A 9,534-nucleotide genomic window follows, 5' to 3' on the forward strand; every position below is an offset into this window, starting at 1 on the left:
TCTGTATCATCCAGTTGTTCGGATTGCTTGTTGTCAACCTCGTAGGAGAGCCAAGATGCAGCATGTAGTTGGCACCATGGCCGGCTCATCCGTGATGAATGGCAAACGATTTCCAGAAATTTACTGCACGTATTTTAACACTCTGAGATTCGTATCGAATGGTTAATAGCCGTCCAACGATAACAACGAGATACTATCGAATCCCCTCCGCAGACAATACGTTTTACGTATTCTCAGCCTTCGCATCGCCTTACTAGTGTTTCGAACCCCAAGTCCGGTGTTGTTGATGGATATCGCTTTAGATGTGGGCTTTTGTAGGTGTTTACCCCCGCATTCGGGCTTGGACCAGTCCATAGGCGAGTACGTAGGCATTGCACCATCGCGGCGACCTAACCTAAACTGTTCGTTACTAAATCTCATCAAGCTATTCTTTCAACTAAAAAAAACTTCCTCGCGCAAACAATAATAGCCTTCATGAGCAAAGATTAAATGAGAGTCTTCGGAGCTAATGAGAGGACATCTCAAGGCCTTCCGTTACCTTGAGCTGCGAAATAATAACGTGAAATTTACATACTATCGTACAATCATTCAATTGATTCACGAAATCTTTTACTGACTGTTGTTGGTTTCCTTTTCAATGCTTGAGATATGTAATGTGCTTTAAAACGCATCGTGGGATCCTTACCTTGATAGGATGTTTGGTCTATAATATGCAATCGCATACAACTGCAATACAATCCAGTTCCCATTCGGCATATTTTTATTTAGAAAAAAGCATTTGAAAGCGCTGGTTCAAATAGACCTTTTTTCATGGGCTTCACCGAATCTGTTCCCGTGTTAATCTTAGAAACGTATTGCGGTCTAGGCATAAACACGGTCAGTATCGTACTGGGAGTCAGTCATCGAATAGAATGCCCAACAGCGATGCCGGATGCGAAATCCGAAATACAGCTTCACTGTATCTATCGTACTACTCTCTTTCGTCTGCAAAAATATGAAAGTTTGCCTGTCGTTGGCAGGACTCGAACCAGCAACCACCATGTAGGATACGACCTTTTTGATACTACGCCTTTATCTATCGGTATTGTAGTGGTTCGAATAGAAGATATTATTGTGTCTTTAGAATGACTGGATATCTCGTTCTTCGACGTTTGTAATTTAACTTGATTGTGCTAAGAAGAAGCCATTATGAATACATGTTATTCTGTACAAACTGACCTGGCAGAGGGGCAAAATATAGCGCTTTTGAAACTCTCCTTATTTACGCAAACTTTAAAGTTGAATTTTGGACGCAATCGAACGAGCAATCAAAGCTCGATCTCTGCCTCGTATTTCATCAACCTTACCAGTTACTCGAGAGAAGATTCGTCAGCAAAATGTCAAAGTGTGCCATGTTCGGGAAAGAGTAGCAGAAATATATGGTTGCCAGTGCTAACAACCTGTACACCTATTGCTTATGCAATAGACTTCCAAGACGGAACGTGTACATATATTAGCTATATCTAAGTACACCACGACTGAAGGGTAAAAGCGCCTCGGGACACATGCATTTCTCGCAGCTGAACAATCATGACCAAATTCGGGGTTTCAATGATGTCAAATTTTGATGTAACTTGTAATATTTAACTAAACCGTAGCATTGCAAGGATAGCCTCCTGAGCCAAAAACAAAAACTTAAAATTTTTTCTTTCCAACACGGATACATACAAGATAAACGAACTAAGTAGCCATTATCCGTGCGAACGTCTTTTTATTTTTTTGAGCAGTCGATGCAGTACTCTTCCCTCGCTCATTGGTTTACCGGAGACCATTTCGAATACAGCTGATTGATAGCTTATTTTAATTCTTCGAAATGTATCGGTGCTTTATTGGTCTTCGTAAAAAATGCAAGTAACTCAAAATGAAAATATCGAAATGGCTTATTTGTCATCCAGATCGAAAACGGAGCGATCTATGGAATCAACGATGCGCGCAATCAGAAACAAATCATTAAACCATTTGTTAAGTTTTTGAATTAATAGCTTACCACCTGTCAAGTCGGGCGTGGAAGTTATGTTAACTTATATGAATACAAGTATCCTATTGCCAATTCAATGCAGAACTCTCGCTGTGCCTTAAGCACCGGATCGTACGAACAGTTGAGCTGGTAAACTTTCTGTAAAGGCAACAATTTAGGAGTTTGTCAATTCTATGGCATACGCGAATGTATTTTTTTCCTATCGAAACTCTTTAAACTTGGCACTTCACACTGTTGCAGGGTCACCGCTGCTGTACGTCGTCCGACTTGCGTTTCCGCCGTGCGTCACAAAGTTTCTTGTCTTTTCTACGATGATCATTATTTAAATTGCTTCCCAACGATATGTTCCTGCTCTTCCACTTCAATGAAGTCAAACAACTCGGCACTCATCCGAGCATCACTCAGTCAAAACAAACCTCACTTCAGCGTTCGTTACCGTCATTTAATATCTCCCACACGTATCCTTTGAAAGCACAATCTTCATCTACCGAAATTGCGAGCTCGTCGTTTGTCACCCACGCACGCAAGTCAATGCGTATTAACAAATACGCTAGCGACGCCCGTACGTATTGTCACTGTTTCATCGGTTCTGTGCTCGCCAGTCGTCTCACTATACGATTTCCTCACGCGAAGTGCCGCACCGGAGTGAACGACGTATTGATTGTTATGCGACCGTCCTCTCACGCCGGCGAAAGGTCGGCTGGTCTCTCTGCCCTCGTCGCCGCGATAGCAACGGCAGCATCAGCCTACCCTTTGCGCGAAGGGCGCTGCATTACCGCTAGATGTAATTCAGCAACAATGGCACTAGTTCTTTCTGGGTGAGTTGTAGTTATAACAGCAGATTCACTGGGCAGATCAATGCACTCCTAGCCGTCGATCTCGACTACCACAGTAATGGCGAACGCAACAACAACAATGATAGCAATGTGTCGAAAACGTTAACGGAAGCATCATTTAACGATGTAAAATATTATTGTTCAACCTCTCTATGTGTTATATCCACTTGCTCAGCTGGGCCCCGACGGTGACGCTTACAACCCAGAAACATGTCCGTGTTCAGTTAAAATCACAGCCGGAGCACTCAGTAACATTGGCAGTGCGAGTGACTGTACCAGCTCCGTTGATTAGTGCTGCTCATCCCTAGCGTCGTATCGATTAGTCCGCCCGTTGTTACCCTATCCTTAACAAATTGATCACGTTAACCTTAAGTCGGCGTTAAGTACGCACGGCAAGAGTTTACTGCAGTGCTCTATCATCACCTAGTTTCCATTATTGGTCCACTGGCGGCCTATGATAGAAACGGTGACGGATTGATCATCGGGCGTACCTAGGCTCAATGCCAACGGCTAAGATCTGGTGAGAGCACGTTCCCATTGGTGATTAGCATCAATCACGAGCCGCGTGAGGGAAGCCTCGGAGCAAAGCAGGCCAGTCAATCAGTTGGGGGAAAGAGCTAGGTAACGTTACCTAGATCGTCGTTGAATTTCGCTAGAACGATCAGTGACAACACAATATTACATCGGCGCTGAGGCAAACCAAGATAGAAGGGTAATAGAATACGCTGACGGCTCGGCTGTCGAGTGCCAATATACAGACATGCGGATACATAGATCGTAAGCTCTAAATAGATCATTGTACGTCGGTACTGGATGAAATGGTCTGGTAACATGATGACTATGATAGAAATAATGACGCTGCTTTAACGGATGGTAGTACATTTTCATGACTCGATCCAAATGTCTGTTCAGAAAGTAAATAATGAACATTTTGTTTACGATTTCTATGGGATTTTGCGGCTGATCGAGACAGACGCTGGCGGTAGTAATACGTTCCAAAAGAAAATCTTTAAAACATCGCTAATGGCCGAATCCGGTACTTGTTGCTACAAGTGACTAATCAAATTAAGGCAAGGCTTTTCCCGCCAACACAAAAATTCTCCTAGGTCTTGTGACGGCCGACTTGACGAGTCAAAATAGCTGGCGTTGTTAACATCGTAATGGTAGACGAAGTTGCCACCTAAGTGAACTTAATGAATATTAAGTGTTTGCAAATATGAAATGAGCAATAGATATTAGAATGCGCGTACCGGTTATGCGGTGGTGCCTGATGTCGGTCCACTGACTATTTATACCCAAACGATTTTTCGACAAGCTGGCACATTTCCTAGCCAAGCACTGCACGTGAGGAAGACTAAAGTCTTCCGATTTCGTACAGGGTTAGGCAAGTGTGAGTTGCCGTATCAATAGCCATATGCACGATATCTTGTTAGATCGGAAGTAATTAACTTAACACGTAATGTAAGGAATAAGAGCGACATCTACAAGTATGCCGTAACTTTGTTTACAAAGCTAACATTCATAATACTGTAAGCGTGTTTAAACGAACGATGAACTGCGTTAAGTTCCCTTAAAGCATTCAATGAAGAGTTTACCCTGGGCAAATTACATACATTACTTGCTCTTTCTTAGCTAATTCATTGGCTAGACGATAACGAATATTCATTTTTTTGAGCCACGAAGTCATGATCATGAAGGTGATATATAAGCATCTATCTAACATCGCAGCTACATTGAATTTATTGTTCCCAATTACTCTATTTATGATTGAAATTTTATAATCTTATATATAATAGAATAAAAATTACGTTCTGACCCTACGATAAGCGGAAGCTATTGCTCGGTTGCTAAAAATTCATCTCATCAATCAGCTGGACCTCATCTAAGTTGTAATAAAAAAATGGCTGTCACAGGGAATTGCGAGGATGCCTCGACGCTGTTAGGAATAGGACTTATTTGACACAGTGTGTTATGTGCAGTAGCTGCCCTGTCTTGGATTTCCTAATCGTTATCTTACATTTCAACTACTTACCGCACACGTCGCAGGTGGGACCTTTAGGCTCGGCTTGCTCTGCCAAGGAACAATAGGCGTTGTCTCAAACGTTTCGTCCCTATACAATACTTGTAACTTATATATGCATATATAAAAGATGGTTTTGATGAAATAGCGTATCTCTGGCACCAGAGTACACAAATTGTCATTATCAGTCAATCAATGACTTCATTGATAACTGCCAATATATAGACCTCATAGCGTTAACCGGAAGTAGAAGTTTATGAGGGCATATTTTGAATGAATTTGATGTTTTCCTATCTAATCAATGTTGACAAGCTGTTGTTGTTCCCACTGGTTTGATCTATCGGGTCAGCAATTGCTACGTCTTTCGTGTGAAATCTATGAAGAAACAAACTGGCTTTCTCGCTATTACACGTTACCTATTTGCAGTATTCAGGGATATGCCCAAGAAACTCACATCACGGGCATGTAGAATAACGTACAGCTCAGGCCTTCGGAAGTAAACTACTGCGAGGACGATCTCGGATACTTAAGGCCAAAGCAAGTTAACGCATGAGATATAATTGGAACGCCACTTCATGAAAAGCCCATCTATAGGCTGCAACATAGCGTGTCCAGTCTGAAAAGGGAGACTGCCCCCACAGATAGAGTGCAAATTTGAATAGGGCAACGTTTTGGTCTCCGTTCATCAATACAACATAATCAAGTGGCCTTATACATCAGCAGCCTGCAGTGTCTACGTTTCACACTGTGGTAGGAAGGCGCTTCAGGTTTTTCTGTTAGCTTTCCCAGTGTGGTTTTACGTACGAAGTGCAACATTGCACGCTTGCATGGCTGCTGCCAGGCGAAGCCTTCACCTGACGAGTAGCAAAGTCCGAAGAGACTTTAAAGCCGGAGGTTTTCGGCCACTTCAGGCCAACGGTCGGCTAGCAAAATGCATGCACATACACTTTTCCTTATCATGTAATTACTGGACATAAACAGTAATCCGTACTAAACTACCGGTATATATGAATTACCGCACTGTAAAATTCGCCAATTGCCATTTTTGTCGAAATGGAAATAATTTGTCTAGCACGACGCTGACGTCAGCATCGAGGGTCGTGTGAAGTCCTTTTACAAAAAAATATCGATCTATTTGCATTTTGTAGTCGAAGGCACCGCTTGATACAAAGTTGAATCAAACCAGCAAACTGATACTCGACTTTACCTCTCTTATTGGTCTGCGTGACTTCTATTAAATCTATTGGGAGCAAGAACACTATGACAAACACAAGCCATGGTGGAACAATTCCACAGCCGTATACATATTATGTTACGAGGTATAGATAAATAAATAACATGCATCATCTAGCATACAATGATATTCCTGAAAAAATATAAACCAGTTGTTATTCGACACATATTTGCTACAAAGACCAAAGAAGTGGGTTTCGAGAGGCGTCGACGTCTCAAGCCTGATGTAACGTAGCTGGTGCTTGTTTATTCATTCATGAAGGGAAAGCGTTGAAAGTTGGACACGATTCAACTGGCAGAAGTTTACCCAGCAATAGATGATGTGGCACCGATTGATCAGAAAGAAAGAAGATAATGGGTGAAAACGGATCGGCCAGAGGGAAAAAGAAAGAGACAGAGTGACACAAATATATAAGAATTCTAACAAGAGGGTGGTCATTTTTGCTTTCTATATTACAGGTACTCACCCCTTTGAGCATTGATACTTTGCATTTTCAGCCTACATAAGTCAATAGAAGTACTTATAGTCATTCTAGTCGGTGCATATTGTATTTCTAAATGATAGGAGTATTCCAAACACATATATATTGCCGGTTATCTATTTTATTATGCCGGAAATATATTTTGGCGGTATTTCTTCCTGTTGTTATAATCTAGGCATTGGCCCATGCCAACGAACGCCGCCATCTTGCTCTGTGATTTAATACTGCGGAGAACAATAACGTTTCCAGCAAAATCGAATAGGACAAGTCTTATGCTGGACATAGGATTCAAAGAAAGTGACTACTATACGGCAAGCTTTAATGCGTTTAAACTGTTTCTGAAACCAGGAGGACCTTCCTTCTTCGCGTCGAGAGAAACCCTCTGGCACAGTACCAACGAAACCAGTGACAATTGCTGTGACACGTAGTAAAGCGTTTCGGTGACGAGTGGAAGTTAATAAAAGCTGCAAGTTACTAACGCGATCTCTACCACAAGCTAACTTCCGGTAATATTCTAATGGCATTAGCTCTGACAACACTCGCATGATGCGGGGCAATCGCGCCTAGAAGTCATCTCGAAATTTGTAACAAAAACTGCTAAAGATGTATTTTCACATTAAACAGAATAATCACCTCCCCAAAAACGATCTAACAGCCAAGAAGGTGATTCTTTTATGCGTTGGACTGCGAAATTTCGATTTTTAGAAATATCGTTATCTAATGATCCGTTGCTTTTTTTGAAAATTAGAGGATACTACTATTTGAAGGCAAATGTTAGTAAATCAGATAAAACAAACCTTTTGGAATCTTTCAAATGCCGGTCAGCGAGTTTTGTAGTCTAAAGATTCATATGTTTTTTATTATAGTTCACATGTATAAAGAAACACCACACTATCAAACGGGGCATTTTTATGGTCTCTGAATTTCGACTATTGGATTCTGTCAGAAATACATTCCAAACCTAAACCGCTACCGTTCGTTTTGTGGCGGTTTTTCGGGAATACCTAAAGCGGTCCATGTTGACGTATTTGGCTATGCTCCTATGGAAAATCAGCACGGGCTTATTAGGCCACCGTATACGTACGATATTATCCGTAAGACCACCGCATTTGTACCGTGAATAATAGCTCTGCCATCGCCTTAGATAATTTTCCGCTAAATCCCCCTTTGAATTCGATATTCTTTTCTCAAATGATTGAAATTATATGAGATAATGCTGTGTAATTAATAGATCATTTAGCTCTGAACATTGTTCACCATATTACCGTTTTCTTAGACCTCTAGATAAAACGTCTTTCTATTTACTGCTTCCGGCCGCCTGCTTCATCCGTCCACTTAATCTTACCTAATCTTTGGTCAAATCGCCTATCGTCATAATACGCGACAGTACTGGCAAAGTGTGGGTGATAGTTGTAGCAGCAAAACTGGTAATGTAAAGCAGTTGCTCATCAGCTGCGTGTTTGAAACGAGGACTTTTTTCCTAGATTTCTCTCACACGAAAGTCGTAGGCTTAGTGTGAACGAAAGAGATGTTACGCCAATATCTATGCTGGAGCAAAACATAGATAACTCCAGCAATATTCCGAACTAATACCTAATAGGTGGAGTACATGACGTTAGAAAAGAGCATTGCCGGAGGAGCGCGCATCGATGTTGTGTCAGTACGAGGAAACCGAGCGCCCGCACTTCACGGCTTTCCTAAAACAGTGGGACACCCGTCGGCTAAAAACCTGAATGTATGTCTAGTTGGGGGGTAAAAAGGAACCAGTGTAATAAGTCTGCCGAAATATGTGTCACTTTGAATACTCGGCCTTGCGGTAAACTATAAACATTATGATATAACGATGTATCCATGTTAAATAAGTTATATAGATATTAATATTAAGCGCCCTTTCTACAGAGCAATTTGTCTCGTTTATTCACCAACTCATATAAACTTCGCGAACTGTTTTACTTGAATTTAAATTACTCATCTTTTTTAATACACATGAAATATTTATTATATAGCCTCGTCGGCCGCTTGTCTAGCCTAACATTCAAACCTCATCCCGAATTGCATATCGACTCCTCGAATGAGGATACCTGTTACTGGGAAAAAGCAGACTTCCAGTTATAAGAAGCAGATAAAGTCAGACTGACACTGGGCACTTTGTAAATGAACTGTTAATTATATTCAGATAAAATAAGTTATACTTTATAATAAATAAACGCCGCAACGCGTTATGCTTATTACCACAGGAACCAGCCCGCCTTTCAGAGGCCGCCTTGCTGTCACGTAATTCTTAAAACCGGGAAATACTGTCTTATTTTTCAGGGTGTGATTGTACTGCTTGCAAATCCGTTCGAATCGTTTCTTGAAAAAAACCTGATGTGAGTTTGGTCTTTCCCTTCTTTTGAACCTGGCTACTGTTGACCCACAAAACTTTCTCGGCTTTCAAGCTCACTGTTCCGCAGTGTCGTATGGAAATACTCTAGGCGATACTTACAGTTATTTTGTCTGTTATCAAGAATAGTAAAAAAAAAAACCTTGAATTGAATAGATGCACGTTTTTTTATGTCGCAAAAAGCACATCGAGCCATACAGATACTATAAACATACGAGGACTTTGAAATGCTAATAGTCCATGATCTGTGTGTACTTAACAGAGAACATTTGATAGTTAAATAGTGAATCTGGCAATGAAGACCTTACCATGAATATTTCTCTAATCGTATGAACACTGAAATAAAAGAAAAATACCGAAATTTTTTTTATATTCATGTGATAAAATATTCACTTGTTTATAGAGAGGAATTCGTTTCACCTGAACACAAAGCAAATATCGGTAAACAATCTGATATTGGCTTTGTATATTTCCCAACACAGGCAGAGATCTCTCCATCGACCATTATTAAATAGAACGATAAATAGAGGTACGATCCGATAGCGGAGACGTGCTAGACGTCA

At 41.0% G+C, this 9,534-nt stretch overlaps 1 protein-coding gene and 1 long non-coding RNA gene across 11 annotated transcripts in view; one reads left to right on the forward strand and one right to left on the reverse strand.

The window, feature by feature from the left end:
• Nucleotides 1-2,742, reverse strand: part of LOC111259921 (RNA-binding protein 47) — a 50,679-nt gene extending 47,937 nt beyond the window's left edge. For 6 of the 8 annotated variants that reach the window (XR_015310792.1, XR_015310795.1, XR_015310790.1 and 3 more), the window contains exon 1: nt 2,027-2,742. The gene's annotated coding sequence lies outside the window, so the exon portion shown is untranslated. The remainder of the gene's footprint in view (nt 1-2,026) is intronic. The other 2 variants (XM_086968077.1, XM_022832309.2) reach the window with 2 other exon arrangements.
• LOC147753561 (uncharacterized) lies at nt 2,705-9,534 on the forward strand. 3 transcript variants are annotated; one of them, XR_015310798.1, is made up of 3 exons: nt 2,705-2,835; nt 6,937-7,094; nt 8,902-9,534. It is a non-coding gene; the product is annotated as an uncharacterized LOC147753561 (long non-coding RNA). The 3 variants fall into 3 exon arrangements; XR_015310797.1 differs by lacking the exon at nt 2,705-2,835 and having other exon boundaries at nt 6,714-7,094; XR_015310796.1 differs by lacking the exons at nt 2,705-2,835; nt 6,937-7,094 and adding an exon at nt 7,561-8,323.

Source organism: Varroa jacobsoni, unplaced genomic scaffold (assembly GCF_002532875.2).
Source record: "Varroa jacobsoni isolate VJ856 unplaced genomic scaffold, vjacob_1.0 scaffold_385, whole genome shotgun sequence".
Taxonomy (NCBI): Eukaryota; Metazoa; Arthropoda; class Arachnida; order Mesostigmata; family Varroidae; genus Varroa; species Varroa jacobsoni.